The 25,098-nt window shown below is 33.9% G+C and overlaps 1 long non-coding RNA gene across 4 annotated transcripts in view; it reads right to left on the bottom strand.

Annotated features, from left to right (window-relative positions):
* LOC122236538 overlaps positions 1–25,098 on the bottom strand; it is a 310,323-nt gene that overhangs the window by 73,480 nt on the left and 211,745 nt on the right. Inside the window, exon 5 of one of the 4 annotated variants that reach the window (XR_006214577.1) lies at positions 23,815–23,925. The exons of the other annotated variants lie outside the window; for them this stretch is intronic. This is a non-coding gene — a long non-coding RNA (uncharacterized LOC122236538). Of the gene's footprint in view, positions 1–23,814; positions 23,926–25,098 lie in introns of those variants that run through there. 4 annotated transcript variants of the gene reach the window in all.

The raw sequence follows: 25,098 nt of genomic DNA, 5'->3' as shown, positions 1-25,098 counted from the left end.
GAATGAACTCAATGATGCTGTGAATACAGAAGAAATATGAACTTTTTTAGACATTCTATAAACTGCACAATATGTGCACAAAACCATCAGGCACATCTACTTTTTAAATGTTTACTTATTTATTTTGAGAGAGAGAATGAGAGAGAGAGAGAGCATGTGTGCAGAGAGGGAAACAGAGAATCGCAAACAGGCTCCTTGCTATCAGTGCAGAGCTTAACATGGGGCTTGATCTCACAAACCATGAGATCAAGACCTGAGGAAATATAGTCGGATGCTTAACTGACTGAGACACCCAGATGCCCCAGGCACCTATATTTAATATCTTACTTTATGTATCTCACTGTAACATAAGTAGCTACACTTCACAAATGAGGCAGAAATCGGGACTCAGAAAGAGAACCATGGCCAATTGACAGGATACATATGATAAAGATCATTCACTTGTTTTCTGATGAAATTCCTGTGCTCATTTCATGTGACCATTGCATGTAGAAATCTGAGTGGAAGGTATTTAAACGGTTGAAAGTGCTTTATAGTTCAGATTAGAGATAACAAGTAAGTGCAGTTTGTTTCATTATTAGAGTACAGGTGACAGTTAAAGTCATATATACATTCTCAAAGTGTAGATCTAGAAACACTAACTAGAAAAGTGTCAGTGTATAGGGAAAAATAAGTGTTGATGATTATGAACATCACCAGTATTATTATTATCACTAGCATCACCATCTTCAGGATAAGAAAAAAAAAAATACTGAGTGTGCATTTTTAAGTTGAAACTATTGGCAAACATCGAACTGGATTTCTCAGATTTAAGATAGATATTTAGAACTACTACAATTAAATAAGAACTAATAGAAGGGCATCCTCTCACCTTTTAAAACCAGACTTACTTATTATATATATTTGTATTGTGTCGATGATTTACAATGATCAGCAGTTTTAAGGGGTCTTAAGGGGTCGTGGAAATCTTCCCTATCACACTCACAGTTGTGTATCTTTTGGCAGCAGTCACAGAGAGGGTATATGAGTCCCTGAGCATAGAGTTGTAATAGCTTAACTAGTTTAGTATTCTTGATGAGATGCAGTCTTATACCACTCCACAAGTATAAAAATATCAAACATACCCTCTAAAAAATGACTCTGTGTTTCATTTAAGCATTCTGTTTATAAATTTTTATCAACAGAGAAGAACCAAACTTTGTGTATATGACATAGTATCAACGATTGGATGCTTTATACATAAGCAGAATTGTTTTGTTTCTTTTTTAAGTATACAAAACGTTTTAGTATGGGATTTCACCACGGGATATAATTTGACACCACAAGAATACTGTTTGACACTCCCTTCTTTATTCTATATTGGCCTTGATCCAATGTCATGACTCTTTTGTAAGTATTTTATTATGTCCACATTTCTCAAATTGTGTTCTGTGTGCTATTAGTAAATGGTCCAGGGGAAGAAAGTCAAAAAAGATAAAACAGCAAAATATAAAACCTCATAGGAATTAAAGAAGCTAAGAATATGTACAGAAGATAAACTTTTAAAGACCTTTTCTTAACCTAGAGCTGTACAGAAGTTTTTGAGCCTAGGCTACTTATGTATTGTTCAGATAATTTTTTAACATGTGTTACTCAGGACAAAATACTTTTTGTAAAATATTTCATAGTTTCTTTTTGTAAAATACTCTTTGGCTATAAATGTGAAAGTGTTAGTTGGGAATAAAATTGATTAATAAGAACATAGCTCTGCACTTTAGCGACAATGATCACTGTGTCACATGCTCAAAATCTTACCACTTACATGGATCCATCATTTAGTGTATATTTACACTTATTCCTAAAGTCTCAGGGGCTTCATTCTTAAGCTGTGCTATGAAAATATTTTTCAATTATACTATATGAAAATATTCAAATCCACAATACTTTCATGTATCTTATTAAGTTTTTAAAAGTCAAACAAAATATTCAACAATATATGAATGGATATTTAGCTTTTTGGTTTTGGAAGTATTTTGATCATCTTATCATCTTACTAACCTTTAAAAAATAAATTTCTGTATATTTTTAAATATTGCTTCCATTTATTTTAAATTCAGTTTTCCTTTAAATTATGTGATCTAGCAAATATATTTCAGATACTTAAAAGACAACATAAGGTTATATTTACTATTTTTTTAGCATTAATATAACTTCTGGATTTGTGAAAATGCTTTCCATAATAAGGTACTTTACAAACTCTATTTCTTATCTGTCCATGTTAAATTATTAACCCCAAATGAAATATATGCCTATGTCAAAACCATCAAACATATCCTCCCAAAATACTGAACATTATCTAGATTATTTAATAAATAATTGATAATTATTCTTGCAATATTAATAAAAAGTCATAACAATGTAGACATATTTAAAAATTTTAGAACCAGAAGAGTTACACACAAAACCACACCATCGGGCCTCACTTCTGCTAAAGTTTTATGTGAGTAAGAGAAAGGCATGATATTTTAAGGAACATTTCCAAAGGTCATTATATTCAGGCAACATTTGTGAGAGTTGGAAAACAGCCATATAAGTTTTCTGTTCTCCTATTTTGATATTCACCTGAAAAAATGAGTCTCTACTGTTGTATTGTTCAGGAACAAGTAACTAAGATATCAAATATTACATGATTCGACTCTAGTTGTATCATGATGTATCTGTTCTGGCACCTATACCAAGAAAAACGCAAGTGCTTCTTTGTTTAATTATATAGTTAACACTTTATCTTTCAACTGCAAAGCTAAATCACATAGCTTTTTCACATATTTTGAGGGCTGAAAGAGTTTAAAAATGTCAACTACATGGCAAAGGGGTGGGCTTGTAAGTTTATCAGGGTATACATCATCACTAAGGTGGTTATCATACCAGTATTATTAATAATACTTTTTTTCACTGTCAAGTATACTGATTTGGATGATAAATTATATGGAGATCTACTCATAAAGGAAGTAAAAGTTGAGATGTATTTTGAAGGGTAAGGATATTTACCAAGTAATGGAAGAATGATAATTTGAAATAAATACATAAGCAAAAAAGAATAATGAAAAATGTTAAACATGTTATGGGAACAAACTGCCATTAGGTTCAACAGAGCAAATATGAGCCATAAGGTCAACTGGGTGACGATATACATTAGGGACCAATGGGAAGATTGCTATGTGTCTTTTTGAGAACATGGGGGGCTTATTTTCAAGGATACTAATGGAAAGCTCAAAACAGAAACCTATTAGAATTCATGGGAGCTCACTCTTAAATGAATTCTTTCTTGCTAAAACTCTATTTTGCCTTTTTATTAAATACACTAGTTTTGTCTTTTTATGACCATCTAATCTGAGCTCTTCCCTCTTCAAGGTTTACTACTTCTATGTCCCATCCCTAAAACCATCCATATCCATCCAATATTCATAACATAACCACTAACTACATGAGTTGGCTACAAGATGAAATAATAAATACCTCTCTCATATATTCAGACTATAAATTAAGTTTTTTTAGAAAACCAAAAAAACAAATTTATAGATATATGGCATTTTTATTTTCCCTAATAATGTGTAGAAAAATTAGTTTTGATGATAGAATTAGTTTACCAGTCACTGGTAAGCCTATGAATGTCCATTTGTTGTTTATGTAAGACAATAGTAACATTGTCTCTTCCCTTTACAAGGAACCATAATAGAAATGTAAAAGGGCCATGGATGAGGCAATTTAACCTGTATAGGAATTGCAAACTCTGTAGGACAAGCCCAATGCCGAAAGGCCAATGAATTCCTTATTCAATTTTTATCTTCATTCTTTTCCTGTGCAGGAGCATGATTAGAATTGGTTTTTAGAATGATTTATTTGACAGAATTGTGGAAAGAACCTACACTCTGGAATAAGAAAATGAATGTAAGTTGGAGGAGAAACAAAGATAATTTTTCTGAGATAGTAAGGATTTCATTCAAAAATAATGAAAATAAAGAATTCCAGAATTGTTTATGTGTGGGAATGGATGAGAACAAATAGGATGATATGCTATGTTTTATATATATTTCATTTGAAACTCAAAAAAGATATTCAGATTATCACCTGAGAAGTCAATGGACATTATAAGAAAATAACAATTTCATTGAAATTAATATCTATAATGCATTAAAGGTAATCTCAGACCACTAATATTATGTGTATTATTTATAAACTTGATTGCAACAGAGCTTATATAGAATGCAATTTTTTTAGGACATCTGACAATAAAAATTTATTGTAAGACAATTTGTCAAAAAAAAGTGGTTGCTGAGAAGTGATTATGGGAATGAAAAAGTTATGGAAACAACTGGATATTGTAGTCAGGGTAATGGTATTTTATGAAAAACTGCCAAGGTATCAATCAAGCAAACCAGCAAGTGGTGAAAATTCACAGAGAACAAAGTAAGCAGACAGATACATCATCATCCTAATAGTAACAGAAGGCATATACTAAGAAGCCTGGAGAAAGGGGATTTTTAGAAATAATTTATGCCAAAATATGTATATATGTTATCTGATGTGAAGACACAAAAGTGAATTGATCACTCTGGGCTAACCAGCTAAAATATATAAACACTTTACCTTATTAGAGCTCAGAATGATTACCCAAGAGCACTCTGAAATTATATTAAATATCTAAATAAACTTTTAACTTGTTAAGAGGTTCTTATTCTAAATTATCTGCCTGGGGCGCCTGGCTGGCTCAGTCGGTTAAGCATCTAACTTTGGCTCAGGTCACGATCTCGTGGTCCGTGAGTTCGAGCCCCATGTCAGGCTCTGGGCTAACGGCTCAGAGCCTGGAGCCTGCTTCGGATTCTGTGTCTCCCTCTCTCTGACCCTCCCCTGTTCATTATCTGTCTCTCCCTGTCTCAAAAATAAATAAAACGTTAAAAAAAATAAAAAAAATAAATTATCTGCCTGATGTAAAACATTGCTTTCACCATTTTATTTTCATGTTTATGTGTCAGAGACACCAAGTAGTCGATTAGAAATTCTACCTTGGCAGTCAGGAAAACGTTAGGAAAAGAGAAACAAAGAGTCATCTTGATAGAGATGACTACTGAAGACAAAAATAAGGATTATAATGACAAGGCAGAAAATAAGAAACCTAGGAAAAATAAAGTTTTAATCAGTGAATCAAAGAAATATTGAAAGGTAAATTATTCATCTTGAAACCACATATATATATATGGATCATTTTATTATGTACTAGAAATAAATATTCAGGAAATTAAAGATTCTAATTTATATTTCTCAGAAAAAAATGTTTTTATATGTCTTTTTTATGTTTTAATTATTTTTTTGCTGCACAATAGTAGTTACTTATCCTTTCTTATGCTTTTTCTGCCTTATCTTAACAACAGTTTTGTTGTTGTTGTTGTTGTTGTTGTTGTTGTTGTTGTTGTTGTTTTAGGGGGAAATCCTTTAGTTTTCTTTCAGATCCCAAGAAGTGAGAGTTCATCAGTGGACTGTCCCATGTCACTCAAATATCTTTTTCCAAAATCCATTCCAAAGGTTTTAAATACCATCTAGTGATACTGTGACTCCCAATGTATTAGATACCAACCTTATCTCCTACCTCCAAAATATCTGAACTGAATTTTCTCCCTCCAGCAGCATTAATATTCGCTGTCCTAGAGTGTCTGTCACACAACCTCCTTGTGCCTGAAAAGTCCCCCATGTCCATTTTCTACTTTTGGGTCTCAGATTAAACAGCATCTCCAATGAGAAGTCTACCTTGATGATTCTGTTCCAAATGAGGTCATTTCCTTTCTTCAGTCATTTTCAAACAATGCACTTTCTTTGCCTCCTTCATAACACATACGGGAACCTTATAGTATGTAAGTATGCATCTATTTGCTTGTTATTTATTTTCTCCCCCTCCAATACTGTGACAGAAACCATACTTGTCTTTTTATCTTTATATTTCAGGCATCTAATACATGGTCTGCACATCATGGGAAATATATATATATATACTTACATAAATATATATGAATGAATGAAAGAAGAAATTCAATAGAAAGCAAAAGCGAAGAGAAAATTGCAGTCATTAAAAATACGAACCTAAAACACATACAGGAAGGCATTATTATTAGAGAAATTTACTAGTCTATAAGCAAATTGCATATAAATGGTAATAATGTGGCTATACTAGCACAATATTTCTACTACTAACACTGCTGCTCCTTTGTGACTACTAATAGAATATAATTGTGCTAGGGATCAACTATATTCTGATCAATGTGCAGGCAGAGCATAGATTTTATTTCAATTCTAAAAAGAACCTCAGGATAAAAGTAGCTGCAAATATCATTTTCCAAATGAAAAAAAAAAAAAAAAAAAGATGACCAGGTGGATTAAGCAATTTATTTAGTTCACGATAATATTAAGAATCAGATAATCTGACTTCAGTGTCTATGCTCTTAACTGGTATACTACACTGGTGACATGAATATAAAAAACATATTACATGTAATTTACCATTTTGTATTTTAATTAGTATTATGGGATATATTTTTTTGTGAATTCTAATAATGCATAATAAAATTTCTGAGTTTCAGACTTTTTCACTTTTCAATATAATTGAATGTAATCATGTATTTTTTTATATTCCAATGTTAATTTATATAGGATTATCCAAGAAACAAAATTAATCCCAGAAATCTGAATGACAAATATATACTTTAAATCATTATTATTTCAATTTGATTCTTTCCACTGTGGTCAAGAAACATACTATATATGATTTCAATCATTTTTAATTTATTAAAAATTCTTTTATGGAAACTACCTTGGTGAAAGTACGATATGCATTTGAAAATAGAGCAGGGGCTCTTCTTAGTTTGAGTGAATTTTTCTGTAAATATTAATCTACTCATGTTGATGGACAATTATTAATGTCTTCTATATCTTACTGATTATTGCTTTATTCATTCTGAGAGATTTGTGAAGAAATCTTAAACCGTAATTCATTTTTTCCTTTTAATATCCTGTGAGTTATCATTCCATACATTTTGTTACTTTGTTATTAAGTACATACACATTTAAAATTGCTATGTTTTACTGCTAAATAAACTTTGTATCAGTAAGAAATGCCACTTTGCATATCTGGTAACATTCCCTGTTCTGAGGATTAGATTTTGAATAATATACTTCTTTCCATACTTTACTTTCCTGTTTTTAATAGACAGCAGTAATTTTTTTCTTGAGTATACACACTATGGAAATCTCTATCTTTTATTTAGAGTGTTTAGGTCATTCGTATTCATTGTGAGGTGGCTGGGTTGATATCTATCATTTTATTTGTACTTTGTTTCATCACTATTTGTACCTTTTTCTTCTTTTCCTCACAGAATTTAAATTAATTAAGAATACTCATTTCTGTATCTCTTTTTTATCCCCACAATTGTCTTATTGGCCACATCTCTTTGATTTTTTGAGGTGGTTATAAACACACACACACACACATTACACATGGCATTCCATATTCAAATAATATAAAACTACTTCATATATAATTCAAGCATGATAAAGTAACATATTTTATTTCTCTCTTCCAATCCTTTGTGCTACTGTTGTACATTTTACCTTCATATTTCAAACCCCGTAATATATAGTTATTGATTTTGCTACAAATAATCAATTATTGTTTAGGAACAGTGAGTGAAGAGAAAAATTTTTTTTGCTCACATATTTATCACTTCCAGCACTTAAAAAATCTTCTCTGGTGACAGTTCAGTTTTTTATCCAGTAGTATTTATTTCTGCGTGAACAGTTTAACATTTCTACCATAGCACATCTGGCAATTCATGCTCTCAGCTTTTGCTTGTTTAAATGTATTGTCTTTGTTTTGAAAGTTACTTTTGCTAATTATAGAATGCTAAGTTGAAAGTTTTCCTTCTCAAACACTTAAGGATGCTCTTCCATTTATTTACACTCTTAAAAGAAATCCACGATGATTCCAGTCTTGTTCCTCTATACCTAAAGTGGTTCTCTTCCCCACACACAGGCTGATATTTTTCCTTTTTTTTTTTTCTTCTCATGTGCCTTGAACTGACTTCTTCCTATTTATCTTTTGTTGTGATTCATTGAACTTTGTGGATCTGTGGGTTATGCTTCTTAAAAAAGTGTGAAAATTTCTGGCAATCATTTCTGTAAATACTATCGTCTGTTCTTTCATCTTTCTGTCTCTTCCCTACTTTGAAATCAGTCACACATATGTTAGACTATTCCAATATTACTGAGGTTCTGTTTATTTTCTTTACTCTTTTTTTTTCTTTGTGTGATTAAAATTGGATTGTATCTGTCACTGCAGGTTTAATTTCAATGCTATTTTTTGCAGTTTGAAGATAATCTTTGTCACTGTGGATTAGGCAAAGATTTCATAGATAAAACACTGAAAGGGTGATCTATAGAAAACAAATTGAAAAACTGTATTTCATAAAGTTTTGAAAAAACTTCTCTTCATGACAGTGTAAGGTAATAAAAAGATCAACTACAGGCTGGGAGTTAAGTATTTGCGGTTAATATAGCTAATAAAAATGTGTAACAAATATTCAAAATTCAGTAATAAGAAAACAAAGAAGAAAATTTAAAAACAGTCCAATATTTGAACAAAATCTCCATCAAAGAATGCATATAGATGGAAAATAAGCTTATAGATATAAAAATACTTATCATTATTCTTTCAGAAATGTAAATTAATACTACCATATGAGATACCATAACACATGCAATAAAAAGGACTTTAATTAAGAAGACTGACCACACTAAGCGGTAGTGAGGGTGTAAAGAAACTGGAATTCTTATACTCAGCTGATAGGAATGCAAAATACTACAGCTTATTCAGAAAACAGTTTGGCAGTGTATTATAAAGTTAAACATTCAACTACTACATGAGGAAGCCATTCCACTTTTGGTATTTACTGAGGAGAAATAAAAGCATAGGTCTATATAAAGACTGAATTTTTTAAGTGTAGTTTTTAAGTTTATTTATTTTGAGATATAGAGCAGAAGCAGGGGAGGGGCAAAGAGAAGGTGAGGCAGAATCCCAAGGAGGCTTGGTACCATCAGTGCAGAGCCTGATGTGGGGCTCAAACTCACGAACTGTGAGATCATGATCTGAGCAGAAATCAAGAGTCAGACACTTAACCCACTGAGCAACCCAGGCACCCCAATATATAACAACATTAGAAAACTGTTTACAGCAGTTCTATTTGTAACAGTTCAAAACTGGAAATAACTCAGATATCCATTAACATGCAAACTGACAAACAGTGGCATTATATAATGGGACAGTACTCAGAATGAAATAAATTGAAATACTGATATATATTTCACATGGGAAAATCTCAAAATAATCATGTTGAAAGAAGCCATACAAAAAAGACATATTGTATAATTTTATGTATACCTTACTCTAGAAAATTAAAAAAATAATCTATTGTGACAGCATATCACTGTTATCCTAGGGATGGAATGCAGGTGTGAGTGTTAGTGCAAGGAAAAATGAATGGGAAGAAGGAAATATAAAGGCAGAGAGGAAAACATATAGACATGATGGATATACGCATTATCATGATTTCTGTGATGTTCTGCATGCATACATACTACATATACCAAAACTTTCCAAATTCTGTAATTTAAAAATGTGTATTTTATTGTGTGTTATTTATACTTCAATAAAGTTGTTTTTGAAAGATGGCAATGATGCACTGGGTTTAATGTGGCTGAAATAAAAGATCTTGAGAAATGAGGAGTATTCATCTGATGAGGTAACTGGTTAGTCACCATAAAGCTATCATAGCATGAGTGGCCTTGAAGGATTAGATGGGAGGCTAGATGAGAAGAAAATGTGAATGGGAAATATGTAAATGAATGCAACATTTATAGGAAAATCCTGTTAGAAGCTTACATTTAGATGTATGAATAGAGATCAGGTAGTAATAGAAGTCAATCTAGGGAATGTTGCTTCTATGGTTATTGGCTTGTTCTGAGATGAGAATCCCTAAATATACTGTCAAATGTTTCAGTAGAAAGATTTACAAAACTCAGGAAAGATTTAAAAGAAAGTGAATTATATTGAGGTCACTGAGAAGATGGAGAGAAGACACCATCTTCATAATGAAAGGATCTGCCTCGGATACGAGAAAGAATGAATCCTCCATTGTCACTGGAGAGATAAAGAGCAGAAGATAAATTAATAAAAGAGTGACTAAAATGTGCAGCCTTTATTTTTAGGAGCTGATTTTTTAAATGTTTATTTATTAATTTTGAAAGAGAATAAGAGAGGGAGAGAGGAAGGGTCAGAGAGAGAGGGAGAGAGAGAATACTGTCTGCACTGTCAGCACAGAGCCCAATGTGGGGCTAAAACTCACAAACCGTGAGATCATGACCTGAGTTGAAATCAAGAGTTGGCCACTTAACCGACCGAGCCACCCAGATGCTCCAATAAGCAACCTTCTTCATGGAACACTAATCTCTGATGTAAGAATTATAGGAAATAATTCAAAGTGAACTGAAAGAACAGTTTCCCAAGATATACAATTATAGCTAATATTTGTATAGATAGTTTGAGAAACATTTTCCTGAATCTGCTGTAATAACATACTTCTCTAAAAGTGACTGTCGTGTGCCCTTGGACCAATTACATATATTCTATAAGTCTACTTTTCTGCAAATATAAATAAAAAGATATATACATTGTAGGTTGTGATGTTAAATGAAATTAATAATATGAATGCCCCAAATAATAACCACTCTTAAATACTCATTACAAGAAGAAAGAGAAGTGCCAAATATCATCTTATTATGCAAAGATGCTAAGGCATACACACAATATTTGAAATAGCAACTGTGAAGTATTAAAAGAAAGTTTTAAATTTGTATTTTGAAAAGTATGCATTTTTTATTCAGTTGGATCAGATGGGCACTAATGAAGGCACTGTAATTTGCTGAAGCACATAATTAATACATTTTGTTGATCAATTCAATTTTTTAATCAGGTAGTCATGTAGGTGAAGCTTGCTGAGCCTGCCAGATTGTGGTCTCATAATGGGATAAATAAAATTGCACTTGAACTGAGTAATTAAATGTGGTTGGTAACTATCAAATCAATATAAAGTTTTGCTCTCCATTTAATACCTAATATAGTTATAAATAATATTAATACCTTCTAACATATCCTTCCTACATTTAAGCATTAATCATCTCAAATACACTTCCTCTGATTTTCATAGAAAAAACTGACAAATAGTACACACAAAAGAAATGCATGACTATATCTTTCGTTAGTCATTATAATGTAAAATGCCACCCTTTGTTATATACATTTTAAATCACCTGACAACTTTTACAATTTTATAAACAATTTTATAATGATTTTATGTGGTGACACAGAAATAGTACTTAACACAATAAAAATAGCATTGTGAAAAAATGAAAAAAAGAAGTAGTACATACTAGCAAGCTGTCAATAACAATAATTTCTTAGTCTCCACATTATTTGCCCTGTTATGTTTTCTCCTAATTTCATAGAGAGAAATAAATGCAAATGTGAGATACTGAGATTCACAGGGTTTCTGAATCAGACTTAATTAAAAATATTTCTGTACATATCTACTGAAACGGTCAAAGGTTCTTTAAAGTAAATGAGTCTTCGTTGCAGGTCAACCTAGAAAAACATATTTTGCCTTAATTTATTATTATTTTTACATGAAGTGTTTGCAGACTATAGGTTCACTTGACTGTAAACGGTTATATTGAAAACTTCTCCACTGCTAGACAGGGAAGATGTTTCTTGAATTTTCGGACTGATTTCTGCAGTTTACTATATAGTACCTAAAATGGTAAATAACAGATGGAAGACACGCATCTTCCTACAAAACCATGGGGAAAAAATATAAAACAGAGAAAATGTAGGTTAAAAAAACTAAATACCATGTAATTCATCAAACTTCTTTCTTCATAAAACTTTTGATCACTAAAGATGAGTCTAAATTACTTCCCAGAGGGCTCCAACGATTCCACACCCATGGTTTGCTTGGTGGGTCATTCCTGATGTTTATTGGTCTCTGTATGATGAAAGGTTTCTTGACATCTGTTCCGTGTGCTTTCTAAACCCATTTGTGGCACATTGTTTTGATGATGGAAACAGCGAACTATCAACTTGAGTGCATTATGCTTTTCAGAAACACTAAGTTATGAAAAACCTACTTGTTCTTCCTGCTTTCAAGCCTCATTTCTTATATAACTTTTCCTTTTCCTATTTCCCATTGTTTATTTTTTCCTCACTGCCTATTTCTATAAATGAATAATCCACCTTCTTACCTAAAGCTAATGCTTCCTCTCCTGCGCTACATTTTACCTGCTCTTATGTATTCTGAAAGACATGGTTCCGGCAATTCTTCCTTCTCTCAGAGCATCATTTTCTCTCTTGACAATTTTCACTGACACAAAAACATGTTTTTATTTCTCCCACTTAAATGAGAACAGTCTACAATCTTGTCTGACCAAACTTTCCCTGCTAGTTAAAGTTTGAATCCACATTTCTCCTTTGCCACAAAAGTTCTGAAAAAAATTTTCTATATTTTGTCTCCAATTTCACTCATCCATTTCTTACTTAAATCGACTCCAGGGGCGCCTGGATTGCTCAGTTGGTTAAGCACCCAACTCCTGATTTCGGCTCAGGTCATGATCTTACAGTTCGTGAGTTCGAGCCCTGCATTGGGCTCTGCGCTGACAGCATAGAACCTGCTTTGCATTCTCTGTCTCCCTCTCTCTGCCCCTTCCCTGCTCATGCTCATGTAACATAAATAAATATTTAAAAAATTAAATCTTCTCCAGACAGACCTTGGTAACCATCACTCTAAGAGAATTGTTTTCATGAAGGCCAGCAATGATCTCCACATTTCTTAGTCTAGTGGTGAAAAATCAGTCTATCTCATTTAACATACTACAAACATTTAACTCATTTAAACACTTTCTTCACCTAGCATTGTTAAAGCCTCATCTTAGTTGTCTTCTTATATAACCAGCCTCTCCTACTAAGTGTCTGTGTTAGTTCCCCTCTTTTCCTTTTCCTTTCTGTTGGGATGTCACCATCATTACTCTTAGCTCCATTTTTTTTCTGTATGCTTTTTCATTGTTCATGTGATCATATTCTGTAGCTTTATTTTTTTTAAGTTTATTTATTTATTTTGAGAGAGACAGACACAATGCAAGGGGTGGGGAGAAACAGAGAGAGAGGGAGAGAGAGAATCCCAAGCAGGCTTTGTGCTGCCAGAGTAGAGCTCGACATGGGGCTCGAACTCAAGAAGCCATGAGATCATGACCCGAGCTGAAACCAAGAGTCGATAGCTAAACTGACTGAGCCACCCAGGTATCCCAGTTCTGTGCCTTTGAAAATAACCCTGTCTCTGTTTTCAGATCAGGTTTTGTTCTGTATCCCAGGTTTTAATTCTAAATGCTTACTTGACCTCACACTTGAATATCTAATAACATCTGAAAGTAAAAACATCCAAAGGTTAACTTCTAAATTTTACCCCTCAAATTCCTCTAACCATTTTCCTCCCCACCTCATCGATGGCATTTCTGAATTTCCAGTAACAAGGACCAATCTTAACAACTTCACTGACTCTTCTCCCTCTCTCTTTCCTCTCCATCTCCCTCCTTCCTTGTGTCCTGCAAATGCACGCACATGCACATACACGCACGTGCACACACACACAGTCTACATCAAGAATTTCCGTGCATTTTACCTTTAAAATATATGCAGAATTCAGGAGCTTCCTACCACCAATACTGCTTCCACATCATCTCACCTTGATTATACAGAGTGCTTCCACTGGGCTTCCTGTTTCCACTCATACCCTCCCCCCCACCCCCGCCCCGTCCCACCAGGAACTTCTCTCAACATCACACTAAGAGTGATCTAGTGAACATAAAAGTGTGATCACACTGTGTCTTCATGCCATGGGTACGGGTTGGCCACACTGGCCCACCACCCTTAATGTTTGTTCTGCAAATAAAGTTTTATAGGAGCAGAGACATGCCAATTCACTTAGTACATTGCCTATGACTCTTTTATACTACACTTGAAGAGATGAACAGTTATGACAGAGACTGTATCGCTTGTAAGTGCCAAAAAATATTTACTGTTGTGCTTTTCACAGAAAAATTTTGCTGATCTCTAAAGTTCACTAAAAACTAAATTCCCCACTCTCCATTAACTCATGTGGCTAAATGCCACAGCCACCTAAGTATTTTACAAGGCCCTGTGGAACTTGATTCTCTGCTACCTGTCTCCTGCTCCAGTCACACTTGTCCCCTTACTGTTTCTCCTTAGAGATTTTGCACTGGATGTCTACTCTGTCTAGAATGATCTTTCTTTAGATAGCCACAAGGTTAAACTCCTTACATCTTTCTAGTCTTTGCTTAAATGTTAAATTAGCGAGGGCTATCTTGGGTTCACTTTTAAATTGCAACTAACTTTACTAGCTCTGTATCTACACATTTCTGACACTTTTTTCACTGCTATTATTTCTATAGCATTCAGACCTTAAAAATAAAGTTGAATCTATTACTTTTAGTTTGGTTCAGCCTCCCTACAATAAAATGTAAACTCTACTGCATTAGGTTTTGGTGTACCCAACTATTCTAAGCGCCTAAAACAGTATCTGATCCAAAGGAGGTTCTTAATACATATTTATGTGATGATCTTATAAATCTGTGTTTTGAAAACATAGCAAAAACAACTGGTATGGAATAGACATATGAGTGGATAAATGCATGTGTATGTGAATAAATGAGTGAATAAAGAGTTTCACAGAGGACTATGAGAAGTAGCTTACAATATTAAGAAAATTTGAATTTTGGTATATAGTGATTAGTATTAATTATATTTACAAGTAAGTATTAATTGAAAATTTTAAAACATTAATAAATATGAAATAGTAGCTGAATTTGTAAAATTTAATTGTAATAAGTATTAAGTGAACTTGTAAAATTGTTAGGTCGAATTAAAAAAAAACAGAAATAATGAACGAAATAATGTCACAGAAGTTCACAGAATTGCTTCATACCTAAAGAATTTAACCTTGTGTAGGCCAGGTTGTAACCCATGAAAATCATAATCAAGAGAGAAATATTCAAAGTTTTCAGAGAGACACTTTTTTTTTTTTCAATTTATAGGTGGAAGAGAAGGAGTATCTGAAGAAAAATATGCTAAAGATGTATGGGAGAGGGACAATTGCTGGTACAGTATCCTGATAAAAAGAATGAAAGAAGTATTTAGAAAAGGAGAAATATAGCAGAATAAAATAATTATATAGACATTATCTAATACTTGGCAGGCTCTGTTATATGAAACATATTTCATTTTATTTTTACTTAATCCTAACAGAATGTCTAGAAGATGGACACTGTTATCTAAAACTGAAATCATCCTACTCCTCAATAACCCTGGCATATTTTTCTCCTCCTGACTCTCACCTTCATTAAATGGCTCCATCATTCACTTAGTCTCTCAATCTTGAAGGTTTGGAGTCATAGTTGACTCCCCTCCCTTCCTAAACCCCACATCCATTTAATCAAGTCCTATGATTTATATTACTGTAATAGTCGTATTTGTAGCTTGTATTCATATAACATGCTACCACGAAGTACTTTCTAAACATTAACTAATTTAATTCACACAATGACCCTATGATGTGAATACTATTATTATTACTATTAATCCAAAATGAAGAATTCATATTTTAGTAAAAAATATGTTAAAGCATACATACCTAATATGTGATAAAATCAAAATTTAAACTCTAATTTCTCTGTCTCCAAAGTGCATGTGGCTAATCAATTTCTAATATTACTTCAAGTGCTTCGGGTGCTCCTTAGATCTTCTTTAACTACCTCTTTATAGTACAAATCATCATGTCTCACTTGCACAAGTATAGTTACTTACTAACTTGACTTTCTACATCTACTCTTGCCCCCTCAAGCACAGTCTCCCCCACTGAACTCAGACAATTATTTGTAAATTAAAATCTTATTAATTTCTTATTTCATAATTTCTTATTTCAAAACACATAACTGGCTATCCTTTCTTTAGGAAAAAAGTCCTAACAGAAACTTCATGTGGATTTTTTTTTTTTCATCTCTGGATCCACTATTGGCAGCATTGCATTTGAGTTAATCTACTAACTTCTCATGTTCTAGCCACATTAGTAAGGAATATCCTTCTTCCTTTCATTTCTCTCTGATGGGCAATTGCATACATAGTTTCTATTGCCCATGTCAGATACCTTTCACAACCTTTGTTAAATACTAAATCTACTCAATCTTTAGATTTCAGTTTAAGCACTGTTTTCTCAAAGTAGATTAAAATTTCACTACCCCGTGACCCAAGATTATTTTTATAACCTTCATTATTCCATTTAGGTATTCAATTTCTGGGTTTCCTATTTATAACTTCTATGAAGATAGGGATCAAGTTTATACTATTCCTTGATTTCCTACACACACGCCTAATATCCAGCATAGCGCTTACACAGAGTAAATGTACGTGGCAAGAATAAATCAAATGCAATCAGACATACAATGGAAGTTGTATGCAAGCTGTATTTATTCCAAGAATAACTACTATTATGAAATGTTAATTATCATGGTATCATCATCTCTTAACATAACAAAGTTTGAATTTCACAATTTCATATTGTTAACTCACACCTGTTATATCAAAAAAGATAAAAAGTATTGGTAAGGTATTGAGAAACTGGAACCCTTATACACTGTTGTGAGAATGTAATAATGGTGCACCAGCTATGGAAAATAACATGGAAGCTCATCAAAAAATAAACAAATAGAACTAACATATGATCTGTCAATCACACTGCTGAATATATATCACATTATTTTAAAATTGGCTATTTGCATATCATCCATCCAAAATACATAGGTTGATAATTTAGCACATCTTCTCTTAGCTTTATAGTGTCTAAGAAAGGGCCTTATTGTTTATTGTGGTAGAGTAACTGAATAGACAGAGTTATTTATATACAGAAAACAACTGTTGTACCAAGAAAGAAACAGGGAGTATCATTCCAACAGATTGGAATATCTGGAGTATCCAAAACATGGATTAAAAAAAAAGCAACAATTTCTAAAAACTAGCAGCTTCCTTCATTAAGATTGCTGGAGAGTGACTGCAAAACACAGTAGTGTCTAAGATAACCAAAAGATTGATTAGGTTCTTCACATTTGGGTTAAATATTCAATTGATTCTCTCATGTATACATTTGTTTATCCAGCCAATATTTATTGAAGTTTCATAATGTTTGAGGCCTTGTTTTACATGTTTATGACAGAGCAATTAACAAAACTGAGAAATCACCTTCCCTCAGGGGCTTCTATCCAATAGAAAAGCAAGCAGTAAACCAAAACACTATAAACATATAATGCAAGGCTAGGTAGATAAATTGTGGAAAGACAATAAAGTATATGCCAAGGATGTAGAAAAGGTGTCACTCCACGAGCCAGCTGCCTGCTTTTGTAAATAATATTGTATTGTAACACAGACATACTCATTTATTTTCATATTGCCTATGGCTGCTTTCATGCTACAATGATTACGTTTAAGTAGTTGTGATAGACACATGCATTAGAGATTAGTATATTTACTTTACTATCTGGCTTCTTAAGAAAAAGTTTGCTGGCACCTGGTGTAGAGCACGGCATTTAGACACTAGTTAGGGAAGGTTTCTTTACAGAGGTAATCTTTTGGTTTATGAATAATTTGAAGGAGATTACGAAAATTACGGGAAGGCACAGATTCGAGGCACAATCTAAAAGACTGGATAGGGGCATGCTTAATTAATGTTTTGTCAAAATACATAGTAACTATTTTAGCTAGAGTAGAGTGAGCAAAAAGCAGCATTGACAGGAAACATATTAGAGAAGAAATCAGGTATATTATCATGAAGAATTTTGCAAGGTAAGTAAGATCTTTCCATTTTTATCTAAATTATTTTTGAGAAGGTGCTGAAAGGATTTGATTGAGAAGCATCTTATTGGGGGATTTAATTTTATTCTTTTTGGAGAATATGTAATAGAAGGCTGAAGTCAAAAAGGAATAATGACAGATTGATTCGATGTAAGCAATGATGGTTTGAACTTGGGAATAACATGGAAATGATAAGAAACTGTCTGACAAGATAAAATTTGAAAGCAGTTAAGAACTGCTAATGGATTGACTATGGTATAACAGAGGAAAAAAAAGTCACTGATAACCAGATTTGGAAAGGAGGACGTTTATCTGAACGGGGTAGGGACATTTGGGGAGATTGTGAATTGGAGGAAGAAAATCATGGGTGAGATATGCAAAGAATAAAAAGAAAGGGATCCAAGTGTATCACTAAAGAAAGCCAACAGGCCACCTGGGTGGCTCAATGGCTTAAGCATCCAACTCTTGGTTTCATCTCCCATCAGGACCCCAAGGTTCATGAGTTCCAGTCCCATATCAGGCTCTGTGCTGACAGTGTGAAGCCTGCTTGGGATTCTCCTTCTCCCTTTCTCCATCCCTCCCCCACTCGTGCTGTCTCTGTGTCTCTCAAAATAAATAAACATAAAAAAAAGAAGGAAAGAAAGCCAAGAAACCAGGAAAAAGAACAAAAGATTAGAGAAAATGTATAAAAACCATAAAACAAGTAACAAAATGGCAATAGATACATATCTATCAATAATTACTTTGCATGTAAATGGACTGCATGCTCCAATCAAAAGACATAGGATGACAGAGTGTATTAAAAAAACAAGGCCTATCTCTTTGCTGCTTATAAGAGATTCACATAAGACCCAAAGACACACAGATTGAAAGTGAGGGATGGAAAAACCTTTATCATGCAAATGGATGCCAAAAGAAAAGCCCTTAGCAATACTTATATGTAGAAAACGTCTTGCTTTCATGGGGCTTACACTTATTAGGTAGACATATAATAAACGTGATAAATAATGGTTATCTATTACTGTTTAGAAAAACATACAAAAACTTGAGTATATATAAAAAAGTATTTTCATCACTTATGTATGGGCTATCTGGATTCAAATGGGCAGTTCTTGCTGGGAATTTCTCACGGAGCTGCAGCCAATCGTCTGCTGAATCTGCAGCAGTTATTAGAAAGCTTGACTAAGATGGATATCCAAGAGGATTCACTCACATGTCTGCCAATGAAAGGTTACCATCAGCTGAGATGGAGATGTGCATTGATGCACATACCCTTGACCATTTCATGTGATTTGAAGGCCCACAGCATGCAGGTTACGTTCAAAGAGGGAGAGACCCAAGAAAAGCATCAGAAAAGACCTGAGTGAAAATGACAAGATTCCTTATGATATAGCCATGGAAATTCCAGAAAATGACTTCTCTTGCATTCTATAGATTAAGAAGTCACTTGCCTGCCAGTTCAAGTTCAAAAGGCAGGTAATTAGAATCCACCAATGTTACACTGCACATGAGTACGTGGGATGAGAAAGAATGTCATGCCTCCTTTGGAAAAGGAGAAAAATAAACCAGGGAAGATGAAGAGGAAGAATCTCAGGGATTTACAAGTTTACATAGGAGGCTCAGGGTAGCTCTCACTGAAAAGCTCAGATATTGGTGAAGACTTTGTAACAAAGTATCACTTAGAAAATAATCCATGTGCTTCCCCAATCAATGTGGCTGTAGTGAAGTGAGAGAGAGAAAAGAATATAATGATGCCAGAATCATAATTGGTGGTCTTTCCAGTTGGAATCCCTTAGGCACTGTATGAATTTTTTTTCCCCCAAGTTAGGTGTGTTTTGAACAGAAGACTGATACATTGGAAGTTGCCTTATATTTAAAGTGAAATATAGCCTCCTACAGAGGACAAGATGAAACCAAGACCAGCTAAGAGGTAATTGGAATAATTCAGATAATGGATGATGGTAGCATGCACAAAATGCAGCCTAGGGAAGTGATGAGAGGTGGTAACATTCTGGATATATTCTGACAGAAGAGCCATCGGCTTTCCTGATAGATAAGAGGTGACTGGTGAGCAATAAAAAGAAGCAAAGATTACTAGAATTTTGGGGGCCAGAACAGCAGAAAGAATGATGTTTGCATTTAAAGAGATTTTCAGAAATTTGGGCATTAGGGCAGCATAATTATTCTGGGAGTAGGTAAAGTACTTGTTATTGAGATGAAGCGGTCAAAGAACAGAGAAGTACTGAAAGAGACAAAGAGGTAGGTATAAATCCTTAGGGGAAAGAGATCATAACCATGTCTGTCTGTCTCCTTACTACTTAGCACATTTCAATTTTTATAGTAATGCTGAGATAATGTTAGATATGTTGTGTTTAATTTTTACCCAAACTCTTTAATTATCTAACTAAAAATACTGTCATATTGATTGTGTGTTAAAGCGATTGAAACCTATGCACAAGCTTCCCACATTTTTTTTTTTTTTTGGATTTCACACTCTATAATTTCTTGGTGGATGTGGTTATATAGTAAGGAAATGTGTCTAAAGTTCTGTTTAACTGTCTTGACAGATCTTTCTTAAATGCAATTAACGATGACTTCAATTAACCCACTTCTGCTTTATAACACATAAGTACAATTATTTTAAAACTCAAGAAATCAAAACAAATATACTGTTTAATTGCAAGTAAATCTGGTCAATAATTAAAATAAAACATAAGGCTCACACTATATTAGCTATGCATGCATTCTGAAAATATAAGCATATTCCTAAAGAGAAATTAGAAATTGGTGAGAGAGCATTCATAAAGGAATAGAATTTTCAGGTGGCTACAGATTTGCTTAGTTTGGGCATGTCTGAGGTGGCTTCTGGTTGGAAAATTGTTTGAGGCTTCATTTTTACCTTTAACAGGAGTTAAAGGGCTCAATATAAGGAATGTGCTAAAAAAAAAAAAGATAAGATGAAAAATCTCTCTGTGCCATCTACTCTCTGCCCTCCAGTAAGTCTGCCCTGATAAATTAGAAATATGTTAAGCTAAGTTTTTAGTTGTATTTATTGAACAATAAATTCATTTATTTACCTCTTAAATGACATTTAATTCACTTCTAATTTTGAGCTATTATAAATATAATATCAAAAATACTATAAAGATATATATATATATATATATATACATATATACATACATATATATATTTATGTATATGTGCTGTGATTTCTGAGGGATGCTGGCTATATCAAGTTGTACATGAGTATGGGCTTTAAAACACTGAGCAATTTTCCTCCAAAAAAAGCAAGTACTAATGAGTTTTTTCAACAATGTACGGAAAATTCCACTTTTCACAGGATAACCTACTTTAAGATATTCTCACTTTTGAGATTGTCCATCTTCTCATTTAAAAATGGTAATTTTTTTTTTAATTTTCATTTATCTGGGTTGCAAATCTTTCTGTAAGTATGTTAGTCCTTTCAAATCTTCCCTTAATTTGAAATCTTACCATTTTTATCATCTAAATGAATTTTAACAGCTATTAATATGAATGTGCATATATGCTAGGAAATTAGAAGATACATCTTGTTTAAAAAATTGGGGCACCTGGGTGGCTCCGTCAGTTAAGCATCCAACTTCAGCTCAGGTCATGATCTCATTGTTCATGAGTTCAAGCCCCACACTGGGCTCTCTGCTGTCAGTGCAGAGTCCACTTTGGATCCTCTGCCTCCCTCTCTCTCTCTGCCCCTCCCCTACTCCTTCTCTCCCTCACTCTCTCTCCCGAAAAGAAACATTAAAAAAATACTTTTATTTAATTTTTATTTTTTTAATGAAATTTATTGCCAAATTGGTTGCCATACAACACCCACAGCACATCCCAACAGGTGTCCTCCTCAATGCCCATCACCCACTTTCCCCTCCCCCCCATCCCCCATCAACTCTCAGTTTATTCTCAATATTTAAGAGTCTCCCATGGTTTGCCTCCTTCCCTCTCTGTAACTCCAGCCCCCTTCTCCTCCCCCAGGTCTTCTGTTGAGTTTCTCAGTATCCACATATGAGTGAAAACGTATGGTATCTGTCTTTCTCTGCATGACTTATTTTGCTTAGCGTAACATAACATAGTATAACACTCTCCAGTTCCATCCACATTGCTACAAATGGCATGATTTCATGCTTTCTCATTGCCAAGTAGTATTCCGTTGTATATATAAACCACATCTTCTTTATCCATTTGTCAGTTGATGGACATTTAGGCTCTTTCCATAATTTGGCTATTGTTGAGAGTGCTGCTATAAACATTGGGGTACAAGTGCCCCTATGCATCAGTACTCCTGTATCCCTTGGGTAAATTCCTAGCAGTGCTATTGCTGGGTCATAGGGTAGGTCTATTCTTAATTTTTTGAGGAACCTCCACACTGTTTTCCAGAGTGGCTGCACCACTTTGCATTCCCACCAACAGTGCAAGAGGGTTCCCGTTTCTCCACATCCTCTCCAGCATCTATAGTCTCCTGATTTGTTCATTTTAACCACTCTGAATGGCATGAGGTGATATCTGAGTGTGGTTTTGATTTGTATTTCCCTAATGAGGAGCGACGTTGAGCATCTTTTCATGTGCCTGTTGGCCATCCAGATGTCTTCTTTAGAGAAGTGTCTATTCATGTTTTCTGCCCATTTCTTCACTGGGTTATTTGTTTTTCAGGTGTGAAGTTTGGTGAGCTCTTTATAGATTTTGGATACTAGCCCTTTGTCCGATATGTCATTTGCAAATATCTTTTCCCATTCCGTTGGTTGCCTTTTAGTTTTGTTCGTTGTTTCCTTTGCTGTGCAGAAGATTTTTATCTTGATGAGGTTATAATAGTTCATTTTTGCTTTTAATTCCCTTGCCTTTGGAGAGGTGTCGAGTAAGAAATTTCTGCAGTTGAGCTCAGAGAGGATTTTTCCTGCTCTCTTCTCTAGATTTTGATGGTTTCCTGTCTCACATTCAGGTCCTTCATCCATTTTGAGTTTATTTTTGTGAATAGTGTAAGGAAGTGGTCTAGTTTCATTCTTCTGCATGTTGTGGTCCAGTTCTCCAGGCACCATTTGTTAAAGAGACTGTCTTTTTTCCATTGGATACTCTTTCCTGCTTTGTCGAAGATTAGTTGGCCATACATTTGTGGGTCCAATTCTGGGTTCTCTATTATACTCCATTGGTCTATGTGTCTGTTTTTGTGCCAATACCATGCTGTCTTGATGATTACAGCTTTGTAGTAGACGCTAAAGTCTGGGATTGTGAGGCCTCCCGCTTTGGTTTTCTTCTTCAATATTACTTTGGCTACTCTGGGTCTTTTGTGGTTCCATACAAGAAAGCCAGTGTGACAGAAACAAAGAGAGTGGAGAGACACAAAGCTAAAAGAGAGAGGCTATTTAAAGCAGAGTAATTTTTTATTTTAAGATAAAATTGAGGCTATTGAAGGATGTTAAGCAACAATGAAAAATTATAAAATACCAATTTCAGAAAGGTCATTCAGAGTCATCTTGTGAATAACAGATTATAGGAATCGGGAAAAATGTAAACAGTTAGTCATCTATTGTAATGGTCCAGAAGAGAGAAGTTTGCTAGTGTAATCTAAAAAGAAAACAAATAAATAAAAAAGAGCAGAATCAGACTGAAAAATACAGAAAACAAACTGATGGTTGCCAGAGGGAAGGGGGTGAGGAAATGAGCAAAATGGGTGAAGGGGAATGGGAGTTACAGGCTTCCAGTTATGGAAAGAATAAGTCATGAGAATAACAGGTACAGCATAGGGAATATAGGCAGTGACATTGCAATAATGTTGTATGGTGACAGATGGTGGCTACACCTGTGCTGAGCCAGCATAACTTATAGAGATGTTGAATCACCATGTTGTACACCTGAAACCAATATAATATTATGTGTTAATTATATGCAAATAAGAAATTAAAAAAAAGAATTATCTGTTTCTTGAAATTGTCCTCTAACTTGCTTTAAAATTATATGCCCAGAGTGTTATTTTGGGTAGGGACATGACCACTCTTAATACTTTTAGTGCTTTTCCATAGCTCTTCACCACTTCAACTTCTATCTTATTATTATCTTCTATTTTTTTAGGTTTATGATTTTGTCGTTAACTAGATTCATCATTATATAATATAAGAATTTTAACTTAGAAGTGACAGATCTATATGATGAGCCAAAATTGACTGTAGATGGTATCATGGGTTACATGAAGGTAGCCATCAGTTTACTAAGATGACAGACCCGCCCAATAGCAAGAAATTACTAATCAATAGATCAATTTTTTGTGCTATGATTAATCAACAGATTAATTTTTTGTGCTGTGATTCCAGTACTTGTCAAACATGCAATGATGTGCTGTTGGCTAGCATAGCCCAATAAAGATTAAAATAGTGTGGGAATATTTGGTGACACTGGCCAACTTTGTTAATTTCTACATAGTGAATTTTGTTATTGAGAGATCTAAAGCATATTTGAAACAGAACAGCATGGTGTTGAGGCCAAGTAGTATACCCTTTTTTAAGGCGTCTATAATTGAGATGATCTCCAAGTAATATCATCTGTTCTACAGTTCTTTTCAAAACTCTGTTTTTGTGGAAGTTTGGAGATAAAGGCAACTTTATACACAAGGTTCCCATGTTTTGCTATTGTGGACATCAGAACCTCTCTTTCTCTCAGGTACAATGAAATCTAGAGGTTTCTAGATTTTTGGCTGGCAGGCCTGTTGCTTTGTTTGCTCCTTAACAACAGAAAAATGAGTTAAGACCTATTACTCATATACCGATGATTTTTTATAAGAAACTGGTTTCACAGGAAGCTTGATAGCAAGCAGGAATAGGATTTATAGTCAGTGAAATGGGACTGGATTTCTACATTCCTCAACCTAAATTAAAATGGGAATAATTGCAGTGAATATGAGATCTATTACTTTTTTTAAATTTTTTAAACGTTTATTCATTTTTGAGAGACAGAGGACAGAGTGTGAGCACGGGAGGGGCTCTAACCCATGAACCGTGAGATCATGACCTGACCTGAAGTCGGACGTTTAA

This window comes from Panthera tigris, chromosome A1, assembly GCF_018350195.1.
Source record: "Panthera tigris isolate Pti1 chromosome A1, P.tigris_Pti1_mat1.1, whole genome shotgun sequence".
NCBI classification, from domain to species: domain Eukaryota; kingdom Metazoa; phylum Chordata; class Mammalia; order Carnivora; family Felidae; genus Panthera; species Panthera tigris.
Note: the sequence above shows the minus strand (reverse complement) of the source record. Positions and strands in the feature narration are given on the sequence as shown.